This window comes from Rhinopithecus roxellana, chromosome 11 (assembly GCF_007565055.1).
Source record: "Rhinopithecus roxellana isolate Shanxi Qingling chromosome 11, ASM756505v1, whole genome shotgun sequence".
Lineage (NCBI taxonomy): Eukaryota > Metazoa > Chordata > Mammalia > Primates > Cercopithecidae > Rhinopithecus > Rhinopithecus roxellana.
The window spans coordinates 41,880,236-41,906,965 of NC_044559.1; the positions used below are offsets into that span (position 1 = coordinate 41,880,236).

The following is a 26,730-nucleotide window of genomic DNA, read 5'->3' on the forward strand; positions in this document are numbered from 1 at the left end:
AAGCTCCACCTTCCAGGTTCAGCCATTCTCCTGCCTCAGCCTCTTGAGCAGCTGGGACTATAGGCACCTGCCACCGTGCCTGGCTAATTTTTTGTATTTTTAGTAGAGACAGGGTTTCACCATGTTAGCCAGGATGGTCTTGATCTCCTGACCTCGTGATCCGCCCGCCTTGGCCTCCCAAAGTGCTGGGATTACAGACGTGAGCCACCATGCCCGGCCCATGTTCTGTATTTTAACTTTTTATAGTTATACTTTGCTTGAAAAAAAAATTACATTGTTTTGGCTGGCCTAAAAAGGGACAGTGACTGCATTTTAATAGCTTAATCACAAAGAAAGTCCCAAAACAGAGTAAATAGTGCATGCAGATAGAATTCTGGGATAGATTTCCAATTACATTTATATTTTTCTTTCAAATACCTGAGCTTCTCTGGCTCTGAGATCCATTTTCAGGCTGCATATAATCATGTTAATACTGTGAGACTTTCAGCATTTATTAGTGCTATTATTTTCATCTATACAGCTCCTTCTTCAGAGGAACTCAATACATTTTACAAGAGCCTACAGAACAGACATCCATTCTGTGAGTCTCATGAGAAGGTGGAAAACACTGAAGAAGGAATGATTAACAACCCTTTCTACTGCTTATTACTTCTTAAAGAAGAAATAAGAAAGGAAAAGAGAGAAGGAGAAAAGGAAAGGAAATCAGAGAGAAGGAAAGAAAGGGAAAGAAAGACAAAAGGAAGACAGGCTGCCCTCACCTCTTCTCCGTTGTCTTCTCTCCCTTGAGTTTCTGCTCTGTCCTAACCTGCTGTTCTGCTCCTGGATGCCTGGCCCTGTACTTCTCTTTTTATTTCAAATGGGCGCTTGCGGCTACTCTATAATCTCCATGTTCACCTCTGTGAAGTCTTAACGTGTATTTCACAATGGCAATCCTGGGCTCTTTTCCCTGTCTTCAAACCACCCCCTTCCTGCTACTGTCTCAACAAAACTGTGTGTCCGTTGTTGAGAAATTGGGAAATGTCCACCAGACTCACTCTGTCACCCAGGCTGGAGTGCAGTGGCTTGATCTCTGCTCACTGCAAGCTCCACCTCCTGGGTTCACGCCATTCTTCTGCCTCAGCCTCCCGAGTAGCTGGGACTACAGGCGCCCGCCACCACGCCTGGCTAATTTTTTGTATTTTTAGTGGAGACGGGGTTTCACCGTATTAGCCAGAATGGTCTCGATCTCCTGAGCTCATGATCCGCCCACCTCCGCCTCCCAAAGTGCTGGGATTTTACAGGTGTGAGCCACTGCGCCCGGCCTAGACTTTATCTTATCCTCCTCTTTATGGTGGAAAATTTCTCTCTGCACATTCAGCCATCCTTTCCAGCTGCAGGGGTTCCTTTCTAGCTCCTTCAATGCTATCATCTCCTCCTCTTCTATCTTCTGTTGCTGCCTTGGATGTCTCTTTCTTTCCCTCCTCCTATTTCTCTTTGTAAATCAGTATTTTATCTATTGATCACTTAATGGGTACTTAGCACTATGTGAAGCTAAGTATTTCATAAATTACCTCACTTAAAAGTCACAATATCCCAGTGAAATATATAGTATGATTACCCCTGTTTTACAAGAGATGCTTTTAAGGTTTAGAGAAATGAAGTAACTTGTCAAAGGTTGCACAGCTTATAATTAGTAGATTTCATTAGTTCCTTCCCCTTGGCCTTCAAACATGAATATATTTTGGTTATACAACTAAGAAAATAAATGAATTGCCTCTTTTGAGGCATAGTTCTACCCCTCCTCTTCCTTTCATTGCTAGTTCACTTGTCAAGCAAATAACTACCTATGTTCCTATTTTCTCAGCATCAAAACCTGCCTTACATCTTTGCATTCCGACTTCTTCATTCTGCCATTCTGCCATTGTTAGAGTGACCTCTCCAAAGTCACCAGTGGCCACCTTCTTTCTGAACAAATGACCTATATAATCCTTTTCCTTGACCCCTCTGTAGCTGTTGATGCTATTGATAATCCTGTTTTGAATTTCAGGTGCCGGTCAACATGGCTCACTAGGCAAATTAGTGTGGTGAGTTAGATGTGCTGTTAGATGATGTGGTTGTGAACACATGGGTGAGTTACTAAGGGATGCACTTCAAGCCCATGGCCAGAAATTCTCATTTTCTTTGAGGGGTCAGGAGGCATAAATTATCTTCAGAATGGGAAGGATATCTTATAGATACAGGGCTATTTTTGCAGGAGAATGAATTATTTACCTCTTCTGAATAATGCAGAATCATGTGTGTTGACCCTATGTGCACAAAACTCTGACATCTTAAGGGCCTAGATAACAAGGTAATAATTGTATTTGCAACAAAATATAATTAACCCTGATAAAACTACAAGGATTTGGGATCTTGAGGGAATTAGGTGGGAGTAGAGTTGGGAGGACTGTTTTTCATTTTTATTGAATGGTTTAATAGAAAATGAATCTCCTGGGGATATTTTATATGTAACTTTGCCAAAGATTCTCCTAATTACTCTCATAGAAGTATATGTGAATATCACAGAATATTTATTTCCTCTGATGATTTCAGTTTCTAAAATGAAAGAAGTAGCTCAAACAAAATAATTACAGATTTTATTCCTCTGCCACATGGTTTGGGAAAAGTGGGGTCTCTGGTTAACTGGAAACATGAATGTATGTGATTTAACACACCCAAGAGAATGAGGTTGGTGGATTTTTTAATGGAGAATATACTTAATATTTACATAGAACTTTACAGCATCCAAACTACATTCACACTCACTACCCCCACTGCCTTCTCTCAGCTCTTTGGATAAAATGGAGATTCTGGGCTGGGTGCAGTGGCTTATGCCTGTAATCCCAGCACTTTGGGAGGCCGAGGTGGGTGGATCACCTGAGGTCGGGAGTTCAAGACCAGCCTGACCAACATGGAGAGAAACCTCATCTCTACTAAAAATACAAAATTAGCCGGGAATGGTGGCACATGCCTGTAATCCCAGCTACTCGGGAGGCTGAGGCAGGAGAATCACTTGAACCCAGGAGGCGGAGGTTGCGGTGAGCCGAGATCGCACCATTGCACTCCAGCCTGGGCAAAAAGAGCGAAACTCCATCTCAAAAAAGAAAAGAAAAAAAAAAAGGCAGAGGGGGATTCTGGGCCAGACACAGTGGCTCACGCCTGTAATCCCAGCACTTTGGGAGGCCAAGGCGGACAGATCATGAGGTAAGGAGATCGAGATCATCCTGACTAACACAGTGAAACCCCATCTCTACTAAAACTACAAAAAGAAATTAGCCAGGCGTGGTGGCGGGCACCTGTAGTCCCAGCTACTCGGTAGGCTGAGAATGGAGAATGGCATGAACCCAGGAGGCGGAGCTTGCTGTGAGCAGAGATTGCACCACTGCACTCCAGCCTGGGTGACAGAGCGAGACACTGTCTCAAAAAAAAAAAAAAAAAAAAAAAAAAAAAGGGATTCTCATCCCAGTTTACAGATCAGGAAATAAAAGTCCTGACAGTTGATACTACTTGACCAAGTCTCCATTAGGCCAAGCGTTCACAACCAGGTCCCTGCCCCCAGTCAGGGCTAAGTCCCATCTTCCTCTAGCCCCTGGTGTGCAGATGATTAGTGAATTAAGGGAAGTGGACAGCAGTGAGGGCCTGGCATAGGCATGCAGGCAAAGCATGGGGACTCAGTTCACAAATACTAATGAAACTGCATGGAGGAAGAAAATGTACTTCCCCAAAAGATAAAAACCTATTCAGCTGGTGTCAGAGGGCAGCATTATTCTGCTAAAAGGACAAATTTGAGCATGATTCATTCTTGGCAGCTCCATTACTAAGGGCAGTGGGTGTTTCCAAGTGAAACCAGGGGAATTTTCTACTGAGATGGGCTCTCCAAGTTGCTAGATGAAGTATTAATGTGCATTGTGGAAGCTCGAAGGGCATTTAGATATTGCCTATGAACTTCTGGTTAGAACACCAAAATCCAGAGTGAGGAAGCGATCTAACAATGTTATAAAAATGTAAGAGGAATGGAAATTTCTATCCCTCTGAAGCAAAAACGTGTAGAGAAGAACTTTCGGGATGCCAGTCCAGCCACAGACCCCTGAGTGTCACCCCATCCACCTTTGCACTCCCTGCCACACACAGATAAATGCATATATACAACACATGCACACGCATGGGCCTGGGCCCCAGCAGCCATACTTCTGTAATGTGACTCTGACCTCTCAGCCATAGGTGCTTACAACAGGTGTGGACTTGTGGACACCTGACCCAAGCTGGACAACTCAATTCCTCTCTCTCCAGAATTAAGGTCAAGAGAAAAAGCAAATGAGAAAGTATTGCTGAGTAATGTGGGTATCAAGTCTCTAGAAGAAACATCCACAACCTTGGGCCCTAGAGGTTCCTACTTCATGCTTCCTTTTCCTGATCATGAGTTATTTGACTTTTTCTTTGGCTTTCGGAGCTACTGCCTCAGGATCCTTCCAGCAAATTTTACCTGAGCGCAAGCTAATTTGAAGTGGGTTTGTGATACTCGCAACCAAAAGAATCTCAACTAAGTTATGAGACAGCCCCAGGCAAATGATAAATACCCTCTCCTAATGCTGCTTCGTCCTGTCAGCAATAGATTTAATAATTAACCAGTTAAATTATCAATTTACGGAAGTAATTATCATAAGGTGAAATACTTGTTTTAAAAAGCTATCTCTTTTTTTGGAAAGTTTCATGGCTCTTAAATAGCTATTAGAAAATACACTTTTAAGTTAAATAACTTGTATATGTTTGTGTACACATATACACACAGAGACACTAATATTGGAAAGTTAATTGAATTATCAATTGTGTAATAAGAAATTTTAAGTTAAAGTTCATTTTTAGTTTTGTCAGTTATAAAATACTGTTTACTTGTTGCAGAAAATTTGAAATTGTGTTACAGTTTTGTCCCACAGATTATCCCACAGGGCTTTACTTATAGTTTATCTGATCCTAATCACAATCTGTAAGGTAATCACTATCCCTGTTTAAACACAAGAAACTGTGTGTTGTATAGTGTGTGTGTGTGTGTGTGTGTGTATGTGTGTGTGTGAGAGAGAGAAAGAGCATCCAAATCATTAAACCAAACAAGTTTATAGCACAGACTAACCATAAAAAATATGGAAAAGCATAATGATTACTATAAAGCAATTCATAATACTTATTGGGAGCAAATGCACGCAGAAAAAGCTTACTTTGGAGAACCTATTCAGATTTATGCTCTGCAGCCAACATAAATATGAAAAAGAGTCTATACACTTGCGCTGCATTTGGCAAAAATGAGTAAAAGCGAGGGATGCCTTGGATATACTTCCTGACTCACACTTGCCACTGAGGCAGGCAGGAGGGAGCAGAGCATTATGGAAAATAATCATTTGTAGGCAGCTCTGATGTGAATGTGGTTTGCATAGTTGAAGGAGGTATGCTCTTGTCAACGGTGCTACAGCTTCCATGTCAAAAGGCAGGTCTCTCCTAAAAACGTTAAGCATTCACTTATCTCCTCTAAGACGTGAGCAGATTCTATTTTACACACCCATGCGGAAGTCAGCAGGGGTATTTTAAGGGCTCCCTCAGTTATTAATTGACATTTAGGAAGGGTGCGGTGGCTCACGCCTGTAATCCTAGCACTTTGGGAGGCCAAGGTGGGCAGATCATGAGGTCAGGAGTTTGAGACCAGCCTGACCAACATGGTGAAATCCTGTCTCTACTAAAGATACAAAAATTAGCTGGGTGTGATGGCATGCACCTGTAATCCCAGCCACTCAGGAGGCTGAGGCAGGAGAATTGCTTGAACCCAGGAGGCGGATGTTGCAGTGATCTGAGATCATGCCACTGCACTCAAGCCTGAGTGACAGAGCAAGACTCCATCTCAAAAATAATAATAATAATAATTAAAAATAATTTCACAAGTAATCTATGTTCACTAGAAAAGTTTGAACTTACAACTAACAAAAAAATAATAAACTCTTCTATTGATATCTGGATGAATGAATGTCCTTTCATACTTTTCTAAATATCTATATAAATGCACATATATTTCATGAAAATGAGGTGAAAATGCCTGCTTTATTTTACATAACAATATATTGTCAGCATTTTGTCATTGTAGGGAAACAATTCTCCATGAGCCTCTCACATTTCTGCACGTCTTGTGAGCAGAGGCACTCTCCACCTATTTTCCTGTCTATCTTTTCATGGATATTTATATAGTGAACGGGTGTGGAAGATAGGGATAGCATACCCCTTCAGAACAATGGCAGATGTGTTTATTGTTAACTATAAAAGATTTGGGTTTCCTAAGCTTGGAGTTCCTGTTCTGTAATACAGCCACTGATGGCAGTGCTAGTGTTACCTGGCTCTTTCTTGTCACTTTGTGGGAACTGGGACTTGAGAAACTGGCAGGGAAAAAAATACCCTGAAATTCCAACTCCTGATATTGCTGTGAGTATTAGAGACCTCTGTTCCTGACCCAGGGGTCTTGTGTCTTCTTTCATGAAGCTATGGCAGAGTTGTTAACTTATAAGTTGGGTAAAATCTGACTCCCCATGGTTCTAGACAATTATATTGCTAAACTATTGTTCAACATCATCATTCTTGATAGCTGTGTTTTGACAAGTGCACTCCGATGTCTTTATCCAATTCCCTGTCGTTGGATTCTTAAACTGTTTTCATGGTCTTGTCCTTGAATATAATATTTGCATACAACGTATTTATACATTCATCCCTTATAAATAACTTTTCTGGATGAAAACTGAAGGAACTTTTACTTTTGATGAACTACATATTAAATACCATTGAGATTTTCTGGATATTTAGCAATTAATTTCTATTGACTGCTCCTCTGTCAGTGGTCCTCAAGGTCAGGCTCATTGACGGGATGGATGGGGCAACCTACGACAGAAGATGGAATGGCTCAAGTGTCAGGGGCCAGTCATCCCAGGGTTAGCTATGAAAATAGAAGGCAAAAGGTCAGAAGTCCAAAAGGATGATATAGCTCAAAAACCTCAGAAATACGTTCTCACCCTAATATTCCATCTCTACAGTTCAACGTGTACTTGTTGCCAAGCTCAAGCATGTGAGACAAAACAAAGCCAAGGCCAAAGCCTGGCTAATTCGGCTGGTAATAGACAGTGAACCACTTATAGATTTAGACAGTTTATTATTTTTATATAGACAGTGAAAAGGGGGGCCAGTTTCCCATGATCTTTCCCAAACACCAAACTGGGCAACACTGAAATGGAAGGGATCGGATGACTACACCATGAGCTGGGACACTTGCAGATTTTGGCTGAACAGTTTCATGTTCTGCAGCTCTACTTTTGGAGTGGGGGAAACAGGGCAGAAAGTGCCAAACCTTGTCAGCACCCTGAAGACTTTGAGAGACTAACTCATGACAGCCTCCCAAGGAGAGAGGAAGATGAGTGGGAGATGCCTTCACAGCAGCTCTTATGAGCCTCTTGTCCTTGGAGGAGCACAGGCATTGCGCCAAGTCATTCAAGAGGTAGCTTGTCTGATTAGGTACAAGTCACCAGGGCACCATGGTGGAACCATTGCTCCACACTTACCTTTTTATCCTATTCTCTCACATTTCCTCCAACCTCTGTCCATACACTACTGCCTGCTGTTGCACGTTCTCCGGATATACGCCCCATGCTCCTGCAGCTATGCCTTAGTTGCAGGTGAGCCTTTAACTGGGGTCATTTTCCTCCATTTCATACCACCTAGCAAAGTCCCAATGACCTCCAAGCTGAGCTTGGTGCCTTAATATATTTAATGATGATGACATCCCAAGAGCCCAGCAGGGTGGGTATAGTATACTCATTTTACAGAAAAGGAGAAGAGTTGTTAGGGAACTTTCTCAGAGCTCTCCAGTAGCAGAGCCAGGATTCAACTCCTTTGATCCTTCGCAGGACGCAGCACAAAGCCTAACTCATAGCAAGTTAGCACAAAATGTCTGGAGAGTCACATCAAATGAATTGCAGCAAGGGGGCACAAGAGGAATTGAATCCACAATCTTGGATAATCGGATCTAATGGTGGGTGCCAGAGCAACCGATGTTCAAGGGACATGAGGCATGGGGCGCTATCAGAGTCAGAGCTAACTGGGCCTGAATCCTGGGCCTTGTATAGTCTGGTCTTGAAAGGGGAGGGCCCAGTGCTAGTAGAGCTGGGGACTAGCTGTGCTACTGGAAGCTTGTGTTTGAGGAGAGAGGATTTGAGCATAGAAGGGGCATCACTAGGTTTGGGGTTCATCCTGATGTTCCCTAGCTTCTCCCTTCTCTCTGGAGTCCCTTCTCCCGCTGGCCTGTCTTTAGCCCTTTTAGTTCCAATCACTTTATCCTTTCAGCCTGGCTGAGCTCCCCCACTGGTCTCATTCTCCTCTTACCAGACCTGGGGTTGTCCGCTGCTTTTGGAATTCACCATTAGGAGACGAGGAGGCAGCTGCAAGTTGACTAAGCAAGGGTCATTGTCTATTTTAAGTTTCAAAGGTATCTCTGGAAATAAACACAGTTTTTTGCAAGAGTGAAATGGCATCTGTGGTAGAATTGGAAAGACAGTTGTCGTTTTCTTGGAGTTCCTCTTCTACAGATGGCAGCTGGGCCTTTCAAAGTCAAGGGTGACAGTCTGCACGTGGCTTCTCCCCAGCACTGTACTGGGTGGTGGGGGTGGGGTGCAATACACTAGAAATAAACTTCCCTGGTTTGCTGCTGTGATTGAGGCTTCCTTCCCCCACCCCTCATCAGTCAGGATGCAGGACTCCCCACCTAGGTATCTTCCACATTGAAAATTGTGCTGTGTTGAGAAAATATGGCACAGAGATTCAACCCACAGGGGCTTTGGGGCTAGGTAGGTATGGCTGTAAGCCTCAGCACTGCCCCTCTACAGCAGCTTTTGTAATGTTGAGCAAGTGACTTTGCCTCTCGGAGCCTCCATTTCCTCATGGGTAAATGGGTATAAGAGGATCTGCCTCCTAGGGTGATAGGGATGGATTTAGGGAAATGGTGCATGTCAAGAGCTTATGAGTATGTGGCCACAGCAGGAATTCATTACTGTTGCTCTATGACTGTTATCAAAGCTGTGGCCCACACGTACACCCAGCTAGTCTGCCGCAGGCTGTGATGCCTGCTACAGTGGAGCTATGATTGTAACTGTAGCCCGACCCCGGAATCCCTGGGTCCCACACCTGTGGATTCAACCAACTACAGATCAAAAATACTAGAAAAAATTAAAAATAGCAATACAACAAAAATACAAATAAGAAAACCCATATAACAACTATTTACATAGTATTTAGGTATTGTAAGTAATCTAGAGATGATTTAAAGTATACAGAAGGAAGTGTGTAGATTCTATCTAAATACTATGCCACTTTGTATCAGAGACTTAAGCATCCGTGGATTTTGGTGTCTGGCGCTGGGGGGTCCTGAAACCAATTCCCCATTAATATTGGGGATGACTGTATTATTATTGGGCCATCTTCTCCCTTGGGGAAACCAGATCTCCACCAGCATTAATAAGGCAATTGCTATGCCAGAGAGCATTAATATTGAGAATCTCATGTTTTCATGTCACAACATCATATTTAAGGATATGTAAGACTTCTTTATCACTGGCAATAAACTCTAAAGATAAATAAGCCAGAGCCACCAAGGAATAAAAACTCCCCATCTTTGACTGTACGTGCCCAAGGATGATGCTGTTACCCTTAGATCTAAGCCCTAGGCCTGAACACAAGCAAATGGCTGTTGGTTAGCCCTGGAGATCTGGAGGACTGAACAGAAACTCCCCAAATGATAACGTTCTGGGGAGTCATAGCACTGATGCATTCACTAGGCATCTACCTGTCATCTGGAGAAAGTCCATGCTACTTCAAATTCAGAGACTGTGCCCGAGGCATCGTATGGATTTTCCTCCTCTCCATCCCACTCTATGCTGTGAAACTGAGATGAATTGAACTGCTAAAATGACGAAGCTATATATACCAGCGAATTTTCCAATGGTCAGCATGACTTTTTATAAAAGTGTGTTCAGCATTTGAAAATGTATATTTTCCAACATCTCACCATGAAATACATATCAGAAAGCAAAGTTTTAAATGATTTTCTTTTATACCAACAAGCTAGGAATTATGAGATGTTCATTTGCCCTGGATTTAGCAATTGCATAACCAATTATGAAATCTGAGAATATCACAGTTGACTTAAGCAGCAAATAGTCGTGCCTATGTAATTCCATTTAGCTGGTTACTCAGCTCTTTTTGAAAGGCATTATTAAGCTTGTTAGGGAACCTCAAAGGGAATCAGTTTCATTAAGCAACTAAACAATTAGACCTTGGAGTATTTAAAAAGATTACAGGCAGACAAATAGTACTGCAAACTGGCCTGTGAAATACATTCAAGAACTCAATAGACAGAAATAAAGATTTACAAAAGTCTTTCTTCCGATTGCGTTCCTTCTAATTACCTTTTTAATTGTGTTTTTTCTAATTGAGATTAATTGTTTTTTCCCAATGTAAGATATTTAGTGCATAAATATATGCATATTATCTTCATAATATTTGTATCACAAATAAACTAAAAGAAGAAAATGACCGATTTCAAGAAATAACCAATATCAGTACTTTGCTCTAAACTTTCCAGAGGCCTCTATAGTACCACCAGATAGCTAAAAGCCTAGGGGCCAGAGTCAGAGTGACTGGATTTATAGCTTAGTTTTATCGCTTATTGACTCTTTGATTTTGAAAATTCACTTAAGCTTCGTTTGATTCTGTTTTCTTATCTGTGTAATTGGGATTTTAAATTGTACCTCTGTACAGCATTTTTGGATGATCATATGAGATAGTATGTATAAAGTCTTAAATCAATGGCTGGTATTCAGTAAGTCTTCAATAAATATTAGCTATTTTATATATCTTATATAGACAGTGTATAATCAAAATGGGATTTTATTGTATCTTCTGTTTTTATAGTTCACTTTTTATTTACTGGCATATTGTGAAGATTTTTCTCTATAAGTGGATGCACATCTCTTTATTATTTTTAATGGCTATATAATATTGCATCATCTGGTGCTTGATAAATTACCAGGTAGGAAGCTAAGCAAAGCCATGGTTTGGGCCCCACCCTTCCTTGCTAGAGCTCAGTGAGGGCAAAGCTCCGCGCCCAATCCCAGGTCACCCCTGATGCACCAGAGTGAGTGTTTTTACCTTGGTTCAAACCCTGTGACCAAGTTCTCAGCATTCATGGGCTCCTTTACAGTAACAGAATGCCCAGCTAGCAGAGGCACTAGGGATTCCCACCACTGAAGGCTTCCCAGGGAAGAGAGCCTCTTTCTTTGCTTCTAATAAACCAGCATCTCTGTCATTTGCATAACTTCTGGAGAAGGGCCAACACATTTTGGGAAGATGCTTGTTTTCTTTCAGAGGCAGCTGAAACTCATTTGAATAACCAAGTCAAATAAATTCAGAAGAAGCCAGCGCAGCATGAAAGCAAGGATTATCATTCTTGTTTCTGCCATATCCCCAGCAAGTAGCACAGTGAACCAACTGCAGAATCATAGACTCCCTGCTACAGGATGTGCAAGGTGACCTGGTCTTCCTTTACAGGTAAGCTAATGGAGGCGTGACCCCAGGTCACATGAAAAGGAAGAGGCAGAACAGAGGAAATCTCAGATATTTGGACTTCATGTTCAGAGTTCTTCCCACTCCACTCTGCTACCTTCTACTCTCTCTCACCCAAGAGAGACTGAAAGTGCTACAGTTGATCCCTTTTGTTCCCACTTGGTCAGGACATCTTGGGGAAAATTTGGGTGGACAGAGCTACATGGGTTGGGGAGGAATAGAGTACAAGGTAACATCAATGAAAACAAGTTGGTAAAAAGTGAAAGTGATGTTACCAATTCAATCCTCTAAGTGTCTAACTCAACAACAACAGCAGCAAATACACTGTGTGTATCCACCATTGGAGCATCCTATCTAAGAGTTTGATGCATGGAGAAGACAAAGTTCAGTTCCTGGCAGGATGAGAGGAAACATCGTTCTGATCTAATATGGAATCCATTCTCAGCTCTAGCATTTCCCCCCCAAGGACCGCGTAGATGTATGATGTTCCCTGAATTATCTTTTCAAAATGCAAATCTAGGCTTGTGGCTCCCTGCCTTAAACCCTGTCAGTGGCTCTCCATTGTCTTCTGAGTGATCTACTAACCCCTCAGCAGGAATCTTTGGGGGTGAGAGCAGCAAGGAAGGGATAGGATGATTATGAGTTTCTTAATTACACATTTCTCGAGGTCTGGAGCCCTCCAGTAATGGTGTCTGGCAGAAAACAGCCTTGCCCTGCAGAGTTGTCTAGAAGTGGGTGACAAAACCCAGCAGGGCCAGGCCCAGAGTACTGGTCCTACCTTGACCACAGGACCTCAGCCTTATAGATTTCTGCAGTGTCAACCCAGAGAAGATAGATGCATGGAACAGACCAAAGCAGTTGCTTGCTTTTCCCCCACAAGGCCCTTAGTGTCTGAGGCTCACCCCGTCTAAAGGACTTGGAGTTCGAGACAGCAGTTGACCCTGTTGTTTTTCCAGTTTGATATTAGTTATCAGTGTGCTCAGCCCTTATCTTTTAGATATTTGGCATTCAAACCCCCATTGGGACTCTTGTACATCAGCTGGCTAGGAAACATTTTGGGTAATTGGATGGTGGCTACCTGTCAGCTACCAGTTGGATTCGGGTGCTGTCTTTCAACATCAGTGTGTACTTATGCAGTTTATTGCATTTTAAAATTGTTACATAAAAATCAGTAAAAATGAAAACTGGAGGGCTGATATTAATGGTAAAAATTACTGGTCTTATAAATGCATACAATTGAAACAAAGTTGAAAAGCAATAGCATGTTAACAGTCTTTGATTTTGAAGAACATGTATAAAATAGGCAATATATTGACAATATAATTTTCTATGCCTTAAAGGGCTAGTAAGAATTTTCATAATTTGTCTCTCAGAGAACAGAAGTCTTCTTCTAAAATATATTATGTATTTTCAGTTTTCACACATCTGACTGATGTCCAGTAGGAAGATCTTGACATCAAGAATCTCCTGCCACAAGGAAAGCTTTAGGGGGAAATGTGAGCAAAGTGCAGAGGGTGAGGCTGATGAGAGGCGTGGACAGGTGGGGCAGTGCTGAGTTCTGAAGGCTGCCCTGATGCTGAGATTCTATAGCTGGGGCTACCCTCATGACCCCCAAAACTCTCTTATCACTAAATACCAAAGGACCGTCCCCTAAGGACTGATGGACCAGATTCACAGTGTTAAAAGAAAAACTTTAAATAAATTAAATATAACAGAGTTTAAGCAAGAAAAAGAAAAGGATTCATGAATCAGGCAGCCATCAGAATCACAGCAGATTCAGAGAGATTCTAGCACTTGCCACATGGTCAGAGCAAATTTATGGACAGAGGGAAAAAAAAGTAGCGTGCAGAAAACAAAAGTGAGGTCCAGAAACAGCTGGATTGGTTACAGTTCTGCATTAACCTCCTTTGCACATGGTTTGAACAGTTAACTGCCTATGAGTGTCTCAAGCATGGCTGCTGGGATTGACTGAGACTCGGCTAGCTTACAGAAGCATAGTCCTGCATTAGTGTTCAGTTTGCCTGCCTCCTATGTTAGGTTACAGTTCCTCCATAAGAACTCAAGAATGAGAGTACAAAGGCTTTCTCAGACCAGATTTTAGTTTGATTTTACAGTGATGTGGGGACTTGGTGTGAGATGTGGGGAAAAGGCACGGGCTAAGAGTTTAAGAGGAGGTGGCTTGAAGCCAGTGATACGCTCTTGGATGGAAACAGCTTTCTACTTTCACTCAGGGGTGAAGACAACAGGACCACAGGCTATAAAGAACTGTGGTCTACGGAAATGAGACAGAAATGCCTATTGTGAGCCTTGCGTGCCTAGTACATAAATGTTTATTACACGTTGATGGTCCCCTTTTGTCAGGTAGAGGAAGCAGAAGATGGTCACATTATTTTAATACATCTGTGTCAGTCATGTAGTTACCAAGTGCCCCTTGCTGTTCTCTCTAATCTTTTCACTTTATCTTTTAGCTACTGTCATTAGGGGAAAGGAGATAAAGCGAACTGACATTTGCAGGTGGCGCTGCTGTGTGTGATTATGGAGAGACAATGTGAATGGCACTCTTGGCATTGCACAGTGCACAACCTATGCAGCTGTACAGGATGATCCTGGCTGTTGTTTGCCTCCTATTGTTATAGTAGGTAGCTAGTCATGCATGAAAAGGGCAGGATAGGGTTCCCTCCCACAGGCATCAGGAATGTCAGGCGACCATCAAGTAATATGGTCAGGCGGTTGTTACACTGTTTCTCTAAAATAATAATTGGTCGCAGCCAGCACTACGGAAAGGCAGTCTCCCAATAGACAGAAAAAACCTGAAACTGGTGATCAGCAGCTTCCTGATAAGATCTGGGGAGTTGGGTGAGTGGACTCAAGCGTGTACACTAAGAGGCAAAATGGTGGAGTTTAACTGGTATATGACCTTCTAAGAGCCTTCAACTGGTAAGGGAAGAATGCCTCAAGTGAGCATCATACAACTCCAGTAAATGGTTGTAGCGGCCCCTCCCAAGTGCTAGCAGGCCACTGTGCATGCGGATATCCCACATCAAGGGAAAAATCGGGGGAGAAGAGAGGCAAGCTCCAAAAAGTGTGCCAATATTATAGAACCCCGAGTCAAAGGTCAAACCAGGCACTTGATCTCTCATGTTGGCTGCTTGGCCCTCTTCCAAGTGTATATTCCTTCCTTTCATTCCTGCTCTAAAGCTTTTAATAAACTTTCACTCCTGCTCTGAAACTTGCCTCCCTCGTTCTCTCACTCTGCCTCATGCCCATTCAGTTGAATTCTTTCTTCTGAGGAGGAAAGAACTGAGGTTGCTGCAGACCCATGCGGATTTGCTGCTAGTAACACTATGTTTGTGGTATGTGCTAGATCTTCCTATTATCATATCAAATTGTACTCCTAAGAGCCCTGGGAGGTGGGATTATCCCCACTTGTCACTAAAGAAATAATGAGTTGGAAAAGTTGAAGGATGTCCCAAGATCACAAACAAGGAAGTGGTGAGACTAGAATGAAAACTCTAGTCTGACTCAGCTAGCTCTCTCCTTCCTTCCTTCCTTCCTTCCTTCCTTCCTTCCTTCCTTCCTTCCTTCCTTCCTTCCTTCCTTCCTTCCTTTCTTTTTCTTTCTCTCTCTCTCTCTTTCTTTCTCTCTCTTTTTCTTTATTATACTTTAAGTTCTAAGGTACTTGGAGCTTTAAGTTCTAAGGTACTTTAAGTTCTAAGGTACTTGGTACTTTATTATACTTTAAGTTCTAAGGTACAATGCACCTAAATGCAAATGAACCATCCACCTAAGAGTGTAAAACCTATGCAATACACAGAAGCCCCTCATTCCCTCATTGCATGGTACTTTCTGTGTCTGGCATTGGCTCCCAGAGACTGGCTCTCTGGAAGTTTGAGGAGGAATTATGGCATTAGCAGGGGCCTGGGTTCTTCAGTCTGGAATCTGTGCACTGAATTTAAACTCTCATTTGAATTTGACCTCCTGCCTTAGCTCCGGGATCTCTTCCTCCTCTTCTTCCTTGATACTTCTTTTCATCTTTGTGTGTGAGGGGTGGGAGTCCCTGCGTTAGTTAATGCTCAGTGTCCTTCACAGCTGGGGCAGCAGTTCTAACACTGAGCTAGTAAAACATCAGAAGAGAAAGAGAAAAGTCTACCCCTGTTACAGGAAAGAGATCCCAATCCAGACCCCAAGAGAGGGTTCTTGGACCTTGCATAAGAATTTAGGGAGAGTCCACAAGGCAAAGTGAAAGCAAGTTTATTAGGAAAGTAAAGTGGTAAAAGGACCACTCGATAGACAAAGCAGGACATTCCCGAAAGTAAGAGGGGCAATGTGTCCACCGTCAGTACAATGCTTGTTTATAGACAGGATGAAAAAGATTAGGCCAGGTGCAGAGGCTCACACCTGTAATCCCAGCACTTTAGGAGGCCGGGGCAGGTGGATCACGCGTTCAGAAGACCAAGACCATCCTGGCCATCATGGTGAAACCTTGTCTCTACTAAAAATACAAAAAATTAGCCGGGCATGGTGGTGGTACGCACCCATAGTCCCAGCTACTTGGGAGGCTGAGGCAGGAGAATTGCTTGAACCCGGGAGGCGGAGGCTGCAGTGAGCCAAGATGGCACAACTGCACTCCAGCCTGGGTGACAGAACGAGACTTCATCTCAAAATAAATAAATAAATATAAAATCTTGGGGAGATGTGCTCTGTTATAAGGGTTTGTGATAAAGGACTGATTTTCTTAATTATTGTATTTCGCAAGAATCAGTATTTAAAGCAAAACTAGAAATGCCTTTGTTCTCAAGGTATTGGGATATCAGGACACTTCCAAGTCTAGGTCTGTTTAGCAAACATTATCAATCTATTTCCTTAACCGTAAACATCTAGAGGCTAGAAATACCTCAGTTTCTGGGAAGATGGCCCAGCAAGTCTCAACCTCATTTTCCTAGCCCTCACTCAAGATGGAGTCGCTCTGGTTCGAACGCCTCTGATGCGCCTCATCAAAAAGGAAGAGACTGCTGATGCTGCCTTTAGGACAAAGGCACAGAACTGGAAGGAACCTGTAGAGAGGAGCTGCCAGCCCCTACCTTCTCTCCTGCAGAAAGATGTGCTCAGGTCAGAGAAGGATGTTTATGGGCATCAAGGGGAAAGAGAGAGAAAGAGAGACAGAGGAAGCGGGGGGGGGGGGGGGGGGGGGGAAGAGAGAGAGAGAGAGAGAGAGAAACAGAAACTTATTGCAAGGCTATGGTTAGAAATTCCATGGCCTTGACAGACCAGGCAGCCACACAAGTGAGTAAAGCAGGTGGTAGGATCCATGGCAAAATGGAGATGACATGCTCTAAAGGGGCTGTCCCTACTCACAGCCCCAACCAGGTGTGGCCAGGTACTTACCCACGTACTAGGATGTACTAGGACTGGTTTTAAGAAAATCGAAGCTTTTGAATTTTAGAGAATAATCATAATAGCTACCACTTGTTAAGCACTCAAGGCTGAGGGCAGAGCATTGAGAATCTCTCTATTTGGGAATAAGAGGAAGATCAGAAGTGAATGGAGACAGAAACTCTTGCTATCAAGAGTTGCAAACAAACAGAAAATCATATGCATGGAGATAGCAGTGGAAGGGAGGGAGGTGACCATCTGCAGTGGCACCTGGCAGAGAGGTGGAGACCCAGGATGGGCAAGGAAAGACTGGTGAACATAGTGTGCAGGATGGCTTTGGTGACCTCCCAGGGACCAATTGCAGCAGAGGGACAGAGATCAAAGACAGACTACGAGGAACAGGGAAGTGGCTGGGTGGAGAAAGCAGATGCAGCAGGTGTGCACCACTCGTTTCAAAAGTTTGGCCAAACTCCTTAGAATTCTGAGATTCATATTCCATCCCCATTAGTACTATTAGTTTCAGTGGCTACTTTCAATTAGTTCTGCACTCAGGCATCCGCAGCCTTTTCCTTCCCACTGTTCAAGGCTATTATCAGAAAGAGAAAAGGAAGCAACTCAGTTGGGATCTTCTTTTTAAATGTTCATCAAAGAAAGAAAATCAGCAAAACTGCCCAGTTGATTCCAAGCACAGCAGTGTACAATCCAACCAAATTTAGTTCTGCCTGAATCTCTAATGGGGGAGGTAGAGGTGAAACTGTCATTCTTCAGTGCAAATTTCTTCAGATTTACCTGTAGGTGGGGAAGCTGTGAGGCCTCCCTTAGGATAGCATTTTTTTTGGTGACAGTCATTCCTCCAAGACGCAAGACCCCTCTTATGCAAGACTTTGGCTCAAGGTCTCCCTCTTGGTCTTCCTGAAACTTGCTTGGAACTGCAGTGCAGCCTGAGACTCCTGCCCAACCCCTTTCCTGTCCATCTCTCATTCATTCACAGGTGTCAGAGTGGCACAGCCGTTTGAGAGCTCTCACAGTTGCCTCCCCATCACAGGTGTGTGTGTCACAGGTGGTGTGACCACCACCAACACTGACTTCTAAAATATTAATCCAACTGCCCCAACCCTTTTTCTCTTTTTTGAGACAGAATCTCTGTATCACCCAGGCTGGAGTGCAGTGGTGCTATCTCAGCTCACTACAACCTCTGTCTCCTAGATTCAAGCAATTCTCCTGCCTCAGCCTCCCTAGTAGCTGGGACTACAGGTACGCACCACCACACCCAGCTAATTTTTGTATTTTTAGTATAGACAGGGTTTCGACATGTTGGCCAGGCTGGTCTTGAACTCCTGACCTCATGATCCACCCGCCTGAACCTCTCGAAGTTCTGAGATTACAGGCGTGAGCCACTGCACCCGGCCCCCTGACCCTTTTAAGGGAAACAATTGTACTTCTCATTTAACATTTTGATGTAGTACAGGTTTCTGCAACTGAGTACTTGTAACTGCATTATATTTAGTTGTAATGCCATTTGGGGCACTAGGTATGGTGCATCATATGAGAAGAGGCCTTACATTTGGCTGACTCAGAGTCCAAAGGATAGTGCAAATGTGTTCTAGTTTCCTGATCCTTCCATAGAGACTCCAACCTGGGCACACACGTGGGCATTCCCTTTCTTTCCAGTCTCCTTCCCTGACCTCACAACCGTGATTATTTGATTTATTTGAGCTATTTTTTCCACCCTAGGGCCCCTGGCTGCATCCCAGAAGTGTGTGCGGCATCTTCAGGTTCTGAGTATCACTCTAGGCTCAATTCTGGAGAGGAAGTGGCAGGCACTTAGCTAAAGAAGCCTTACTTCCTTCGGATTTTTCAGACGTGAGCTTTAAGAGGGCAAATAGCCCCTCCTCTAGCTAAGTTTGCCAGCTTTAGCTCTGATATGCTTTTATGCCACCCTACCAAAGATTTTTTTCCATCTTTTTATTAACTTTGCCAAACATTCCCAGGAGCTCTGCCTGGAGTGACGGAGGTAGGGGGAAAGGGGGAAAAAGAAAAACAGAAAACAAACCCATCTCATCACAAGTATAAAGCTCTAAGCATTGGGAGATAATGAACTAAAGTTATATAATTTATTTAAACATTCTTCCACCTGAGAGAGAGCTTAAAACCCCTGAGAGTCTTTTCTGAACTACACAGAGGGGAGTGGAAGAAAAGATGTTCTGATTTAATTCCTACACTTCAATGAAAGCAATTGTCCTGTGTGCATCATTATTTTTCTATTATCTTAATGCATCGGTTAATGAAAATTGTCAGAGCCCATTCACATGGCTACAGTAGCTGAGAAGTTAGATTGCATCCTCTGCCCTGTGGGTACAGATGCAGCTGCACTGCACATGGGTTGCCCTCCACACATCAAAATCTCACCAGTGCTAACCATAAGTTGGGCCACATATGCCAGCCTAAGGGTACAAAGCAGCTTCCATTTCATCCAGATGGATTTCTCTCCCCCATTACCTTCCATTGGCAGCATCACTGCAGAGATAGCCCATTCAGAAGGTGCCCTCTGTGTTGATGGTGGCAGATTCGTAGCTCTTGGGCACCATGGGCACTCAGGGATCCCAGACACTTCAGGCATGACACACAACTTTGGGGCAATAGCTTCCTCTATATGAGAAGACACACTATTTTTAATGTGTAAGGAGTTCAGACTTTATCCACTGCCTGTATATAACAATTTCAGAATTGCCAGCTTTGCTTTTCTGTATTTCTCCCTCTTTTCCTTATTTCTGAGCATGGAAAGGGCAAAAGCTTATGCAAAGCCTGATGAGAAAAGAGATAGGAAAGAAGAATGTATTTCCCAGGCAGCTTCATGGGGGTGGGAAGATGAAACTGGTCAAACGGGTCATGATAGGAAAACAAGACACTAAGGCGGCAGGAACAGGACCATCTGGATGGGAGAGAGTGTACTCATGGCATAGGAGTGAGAAATCTCTGACTAATTGGGGGTGGCAGAGAACAGAACAAGAGAAGTTATAAAGATTTGGTGTAGATTTTGCTCTTGGATCCCCCATGAATTGTTGAGAGAGACCTGAATAAAATTAAATCCCCTACATGGGCTGCAGTTCTTCAAATGTGATACTCCTCTGAAACTGGCCCACTGGGTCTTAGCTTTATGGACAGGATATTTTGTGTCTTGGCCACTCTGTGTCCATCCACCGTCCAAGCACCAGGACCAATGTGAAGAGACAACAGTGTAGAGCTACCGGCTTTCAAAGGATGAAGTCACATTAGAGATCATCGAGTCTAGCCTCATATTTAATTCAGGAAACTTCCTCGTGCTCCCTTGCCTTATCTCTGGTTAAAGGATTCCAATAATATGAATTTCAGGTTCAATGTAGAGGCAGTCAAATTGTAAAACTCATGCCTTGAAGTCAGAAGGTGTGTTCCAGACATTTACAACGGTTAAACTCCTGTTCCCTGAGTGTCAGGTCTGCCACCTGGAAAAGGGTCACAACAGTCCCTTTCTAGAATGTCAATGAGGGGAATAAAGAACTGAATGGATGCAGATACGCTCCAGAAAGAACAGTGCAGATTCTAATCATGAGTACAGCCTCCTGATGCAGTGGCCTGGACTGAGCCTATGTGTTGATCAAATATCTGGTCAGATTAGTGAGGTCCAGTTGTGGAAACAGTGATAAAATAAGTGATCTGATGGAGTTTTGGTTTTAAAGCTCTGATGATGTGCTTATACCCAGCGATGTTCAATTAATGATGGGAAAGCATGTTCAAAAGACTATCTACACCAGGTGGGTAGAGAACCTTGGAAAACCAACACTTTTCCAATCAAAATTATTTCATTCGTAGAACATTTTAGTAGCTATTTCAAATATCCTTTCATTTAATGAGCTTGGTATCTGAATAAGAATATATCATAGGAAATGGGAGTCTTAGAAAACCTGACACTAAAGTAGAAAAAAATTGAAAGAAACATATTCCAAAATAATTAAGAGTGCAGGAATTCGAGGAGAGCTTATTTTTCTTCTGTGTGTGAAAAATATCTACAATAATGCTATAATGCCTTAACAATTGTGTTATAACAATACTCAGCACAATTTAATGGGTATCTTTATGTATGTTCTTAGGTTAATTATTTCACCTTTCACTACTTCAGTTTCTTCATCTTCAGAGCAAGGGGATTCAAACAGATGCTACATAAGGACCTTTCTTCTAACAACTCTATTTTATTGTGTGAAAATTTCACTTACATACAATAGATGTCACCCCATTGCAAAATCTTTCACCTTCACAGTAGATTATTTTTCCGTAGGAAAAACACATCTTTTGTTAACAATTATAAGCATCTTGCCCCAGAAATAATAAATACGAGAATGGTAGACATTTTGCATCTTGGAAATTTTTCACTAATGCAAGAGCAAATAATACAAGAATGATAGACGTTTTGCATTTTGGAAATCTTTGACTAATACAAGAGCTATGACACTGTGACTGGCCATGAAAGGATGGGTGTTATACAGCACATTTACACCCGGTTTACCCAATGAAAACTGGCGAGTTTCAGACGAGTTAGTGCCCTTTGAGCCCATCTCTTTTGTGGTGCATAAGCCTCACCGCCATTTGCTGCACACACAACCTGAGTGCTCATCTGTCCCAGGGCAGCTGCTGTTGCCTGAGTTGACTGCCCAGCCCAATAAGCCATTATGTAGACAAGAATGTGGTGGATATGCACAGCAGTGCCTTTGAAATTTGCATGCTCCTTAAAATCAAACTACATCTCATATGCAAAATATAAAATTAAAAGAAATTCATGAATGGCAAATGCTACTGGGTCTAATTTTAAAGTATAATTTAAATAAAATAGAGTACTCACTACACATTGGAAAGGAAGACTTTTAAGAAAAATCCATATGAGTATTTAAAATGTTTGATTTTTGCTGGGTGACACAGTAATAAAAATCCAATATTTGGTGCCAGACAAACTAACTTTCTAGGTCTGATGCTAACTACTTAGCACCTCTGAGTTTCAGTTACTTCATTGGTAGAATGGGCATGTGGTAGATTTCTTTCTCCTTCCTTAGATAACCTGAGTTATCTTTAATTCTGTGGTATAGTTTATAAAATGTTGGAAATATTTTATATGTATCTACATTTGCTTTCAAAGTTTCCTGGTACACGTGATAGCAGCAATACATCTCCATCTCACTGTGCTCTCCTTGACTATTGATGAAAGGAACCGGGAAGAAAGGCTAGCGTTTCTCATCATTATGATTACTAATTTGCTAAAGCATTAAATTAATAGCAGATCCCAGGTCCTAATCCTCCAGTTCCACAAAGGGATAAAGGCATGTCTACTCTACCACCAGCTATTGATGCTGTTATCTTGTTGCTTCTTGAAAATGAAGCTATTTCTTACATGCATGGATAATCTACTTTTTAATTTTTATTTTTTGATGAGTCTCACTCTGTCACTGAGGCTGGAGTGCAGTGGCACAATCTTGGCTCCCTGCAACCTCCACCTCCCAGGTTGAAGCGATTCTTCTGCCTCTGCCTCCTGAGTAGCTGGGATTACAGGTGCACACCACCACGCCCAGCTAATTTTTGTATTGTTAGTAAAAAGGGGGTTTCACCATGTTGGCCAAGCTGGTCACGAACCCCTGGATGCAAGTGATTCACTTGCCTTGACCTCCCAAATTGCTGGGATTACAGTGTGAGCTACTGCGCTCAGCCAATAACCCACTTTTGAGACTGGATTTTTATAGATGCACATGTGAGACTATGCAGCATAATTTAATACATATTGTCTTATTGTGGGGATAAGAACAAAATATGTATTTGTAAAATTCTACAGTAAAAATGCAGTGCTAGCACTCAGATCCTCATAAATGATAGCATCTGTCGCCATCACTGCTTGTTGCCTCTCCAGCAGCCATCCCCGCTTATACTCCCCTGCTGGGGGAACCTGGATCAATGACAAACAGAAGCTCAAAAGGTTAGAAACTCGCTTTCCGGCTGTTCTTGAGCCACTGGCAGCCATGACACCTAGTTTTATTCAGAGACATTAGTGGAAACACCTTGGGGGATCTTCTTGGAAAGATTTCCCTCCTGGAGAGATACGGGCTAGAGCTTCACCCCATCTTGCTTTTGGACTTTTGGAAAACTCAGAAGACAGCAGAGGCAACAACCTGGTATCCAGACATAACTGGGTTACTGAACGTGTTATTTGGAAGGAAAAATAGCCCTTATTGCTTAAACTGCCTTTAGTCTGCTTTTGGGTACTCTACTCCTTGTAGTTGAAAACATCCCCCCAACTGCCTGTCCCACCATTCCACTCTGGCTCTGAGCCTGCCTACCTCTTGCTTTTGTCCTGGTGTGATCTCTGGCACAGCCAAGAATACTGCCAGAAAAAAAATGACACAAAGTTGGCCTTTTCTCAATCCCTTTGAATGCACTGCTCCCACATGTCCTGACGAGAGACATGAGGCCCTGAAATCAAATTCCCTTAGGAGCCTCAGGGAAGGAGACTGAAAAGGGCAGAGCAGGAAGGAGGGGCAGGCACAGGTGAGGTGGTGACACTGAAGTGGCCTAAGCAGCTGTCACGTGCCCTGGAAGAGCTGCAGAGCACCTGAGCTGCCCCCTGACCCCAACAGGAACCACAGGCTGTGAGCTGCAGCCCCTGTAATCCCAGAGGTGACCTTTACAGGCTAAGGCTGAGTTGTCCAATTGTCTGAACCCTAAGAGATAGTAGCTGAGAGAAATGCCGTTGGCAATTGCCATCCACAGGTCTGCAGAGAGATGGCGGAAGTTTCAGGGAGCCCCTGCAGCAGGGAGAAGCAATTCTACAGCCTCTGCCTTGATGAATGATGCTCTGTAGGGCACTGCGGAAACGCTGGCAAGGGTTCCACGAAGGATTGGGCTAATAAGGATTGCTGAGTTGCCAGCTGAGGCACCCTGCTGCTCAAATGTCCCCAGCTCTCTGCATCCTCCTCTCCTGACTCACCCTTGACATCTGTGCAGTACAGAAGGAGCTTATTTCTCTGTTATATTCACCCCTCAGTGTCGACGGAAAGTAGTTTCCCTTCACCAGGAGACTGTCCCTAGAGAGTGAAGCCCCCAAATCTAGAGTTGATCCAACTGTGAAGGACCCAAAGTTCCAGTCCAACCTTCAGACGGCAAGCAGTAGATGCTGCCCGGGCAAAGATGCTTATGCCTGCAGAGATCAGCAGGAAGGTCCCAAGCAGGTAAATCACAGACTGGCCACTTTCACTAAGAAGTGAAGCTCTTCAAACTATGGGCAGCAGAGCAGGATGCTTTGTTTATAAATATTGGCAATCTCGAGTTTTCTGAAAAGCTTGGAATGGCTCACAAGCCTTCAATAAATTCCAGTTTCTCCAATTCTTTGTGCTCAAGTGTATTGACATAGCACAGAATGAAGTGGAAATGTAGCAAGAGATGGTCAGCTTGGTGACAACCAGTTGATATCACTAACTTGTCTATTGATGTCACTAATATCAATCCATGGCTAAGTTTCCCCAGAGCTGTGCCCATGTGCCCATGTAAGCATTGTAGTAATAACCATAATAGTGAATATGATGGGATGTGCCAGACACCAGACTCATGTGCTTGTCGCTGTCTAATCCTCATGACCCTATGCAATAAGAATTTCCTTTTTTTTTTTTTTTTTTTTTGAGACAAAGTCTCGCTCTGTTGCCCAGGTGGGGGTGGAGTGACGCGATCTTAGCTCACTTCAACCACTGCCTCCCAAGTTCAAGCAATTATCTTGCCTCAGCCTCCCAAGTAGCTGGGATCACAGGCGCCCACCACCATGCCCAGCTAATTTTTTTGTATTTTTAGTAGAGATGGGGTTTCAGCGTGTTGGCCAGGCTGTTTTCAAACTCCTGACCTGAAATGATCCACCCGCTTCAGCCTCCCAAAGTGCTGGGATTACAGGCATGAGCCCCCTTGCCTGGCCAGGAATTTACCTTCTGTGCAGCATTGGCAAGTTACTTATTCCCTTGAAGCTGATAAGTAACAGAACCAGGACTCAAATATGTGTCTGTTGGAGTCCAGGACCTGGGCTTTAGACCACGGTGCTATCCCACATTCTCTGAACTGGCCCTGGGAAGCCCCACCTTCCTCCACCCATCCTCACAGTGTCTTTCCCCTGACATGTTGCTTTTAGGAAGGTGGCTGATTAACAGGTTCCGTTATTTTTCAGGTGATTTGAAAGGGCAGTTGCAGACCTGTCAGGAAGTTCGTGGAAGCCAGGGCGACTCAAAGGTGACTTGCAATGGTGCGGCATGAGAGCATCTGTCTAGCAGTGGAGTGGGTCCAGGCCCAGGCTCACAATGTTGCTGGCTCTGCCCTCCTGTTTCTATGGTATACAGCAGACTGGCATTATACTTGCCCAATAAAACAGGGACATTCCTAATTAATATCCCAACAACATTTTACTTACAGTGTGTGTGTATGTGTGTTATAGGGTGAGTGTAGTTAGAGTATGTGTGTGTATTCAGTGGTATTATAGCATACATGATTTATATCATATAAATGAAAGGGAACATCACTATTCTTCTGAACACAGTGATTCCTTATGGCATCTCATCATTGGCAAGAATTGTGCTTTAAGGGCTAATCTATAGCTTCTAAGTCAATAAAGCCATGTAAATTAAGCCTACGTCACAAGGCATTTTTTTCCTTTTTATCCAGCCTTCATGGCTGGCCATAGACTAGAGAATTGGATTCTGGCTAAGAGGACACTTAAAACCCAAGTCGTAGACCTTCCCAGAAAGAGAAATTTGATTCAAGAATTTAAAAATCAATTGTGAATACTTCTAGTAAGTAAAACAAGACACCTGAAGGCCTAACATGTACCACCTTAGGCTTCGTTAGGGCAGCTTTCCAAGCTTGCAAAAGAACGTGTGAGAATTTTAGAAATAGCCCTAAAATCAAACTGAACTTTCTAGGCTTGAGCTACTTTTAAGGGGAGGGCTGTGTGTGTGTGTGCACGAGTGTGTGTGCCTGCGTGTGTATGTGTCTGTGTGTGTGTGCCTCTGTGTGTATGTGTCTGTGTGTGCCTATATGTGTGTGCCTGTGTGTGTGTGCCTGTGTGTGTGTGTTGGGGATGGTAAAGAGGATACTCCAGGCTGTTAGTGCAGGGAGAATTTTCAAATAAATTTAATTTTCTTTTGTGTGCTGCCTTACAGAAAAGACCCATGCAAATGAAACATTCTGAAGATCCAAGTGCTTACTTAAAAAAACACAATAAGGCCGGGCACAGTGGCTCACGCCTCTAATCCCAGCAGTTTGGGAGGCTGAGGCAGACGGATCACGAGGTCAGGAGATCGAGACCATCCTGGCTAACAAGGTGAAACCCTGTCTGTACTGAAAATACAAAAACAAATTAGCCAGGGGTGTTGGCGGGCGCCTGTAGTCCCAGCTACTCCGGAGAGGCTGAGGCAGGAGAATGGCGTGAACCCAGGAGGCGGAGCTTGCAGTGAGCCGAGATCGCGCCACTGCACGCCAGCCTGGGGGACAGAGTGAGACGAGACTCCATCTCAAAAAAAAAAAAAAAAAAAAAAAAAAACTTTAAAGGAGTCTATGAGACCAAACCTTTGTAACTCAATAGTTTGACTAGGAATTCCTATTCCTTCTGCATTTGAGCACCACAAGCCAATTATTTATCATAAAACTTTCTAGGTT

General features: G+C 43.2%; 1 long non-coding RNA gene across 2 annotated transcripts in view; it reads right to left on the reverse strand.

Moving 5' to 3' along the window:
• Positions 1–5,116: 5,116 nt before the first annotated feature.
• LOC104664202 overlaps positions 5,117–26,730 on the reverse strand; it is an 89,722-nt gene continuing 68,108 nt past the window's right edge. The window contains exons 2-3 of one of the 2 annotated variants that reach the window (XR_748221.2): positions 19,528–19,677; positions 5,117–6,982 (exon numbers count right to left, since the gene is read on the reverse strand). This is a non-coding gene — a long non-coding RNA (uncharacterized LOC104664202). The remainder of the gene's footprint in view (positions 6,983–19,527; positions 19,678–26,730) is intronic. The other variant, XR_748222.1, reaches the window with a different exon arrangement.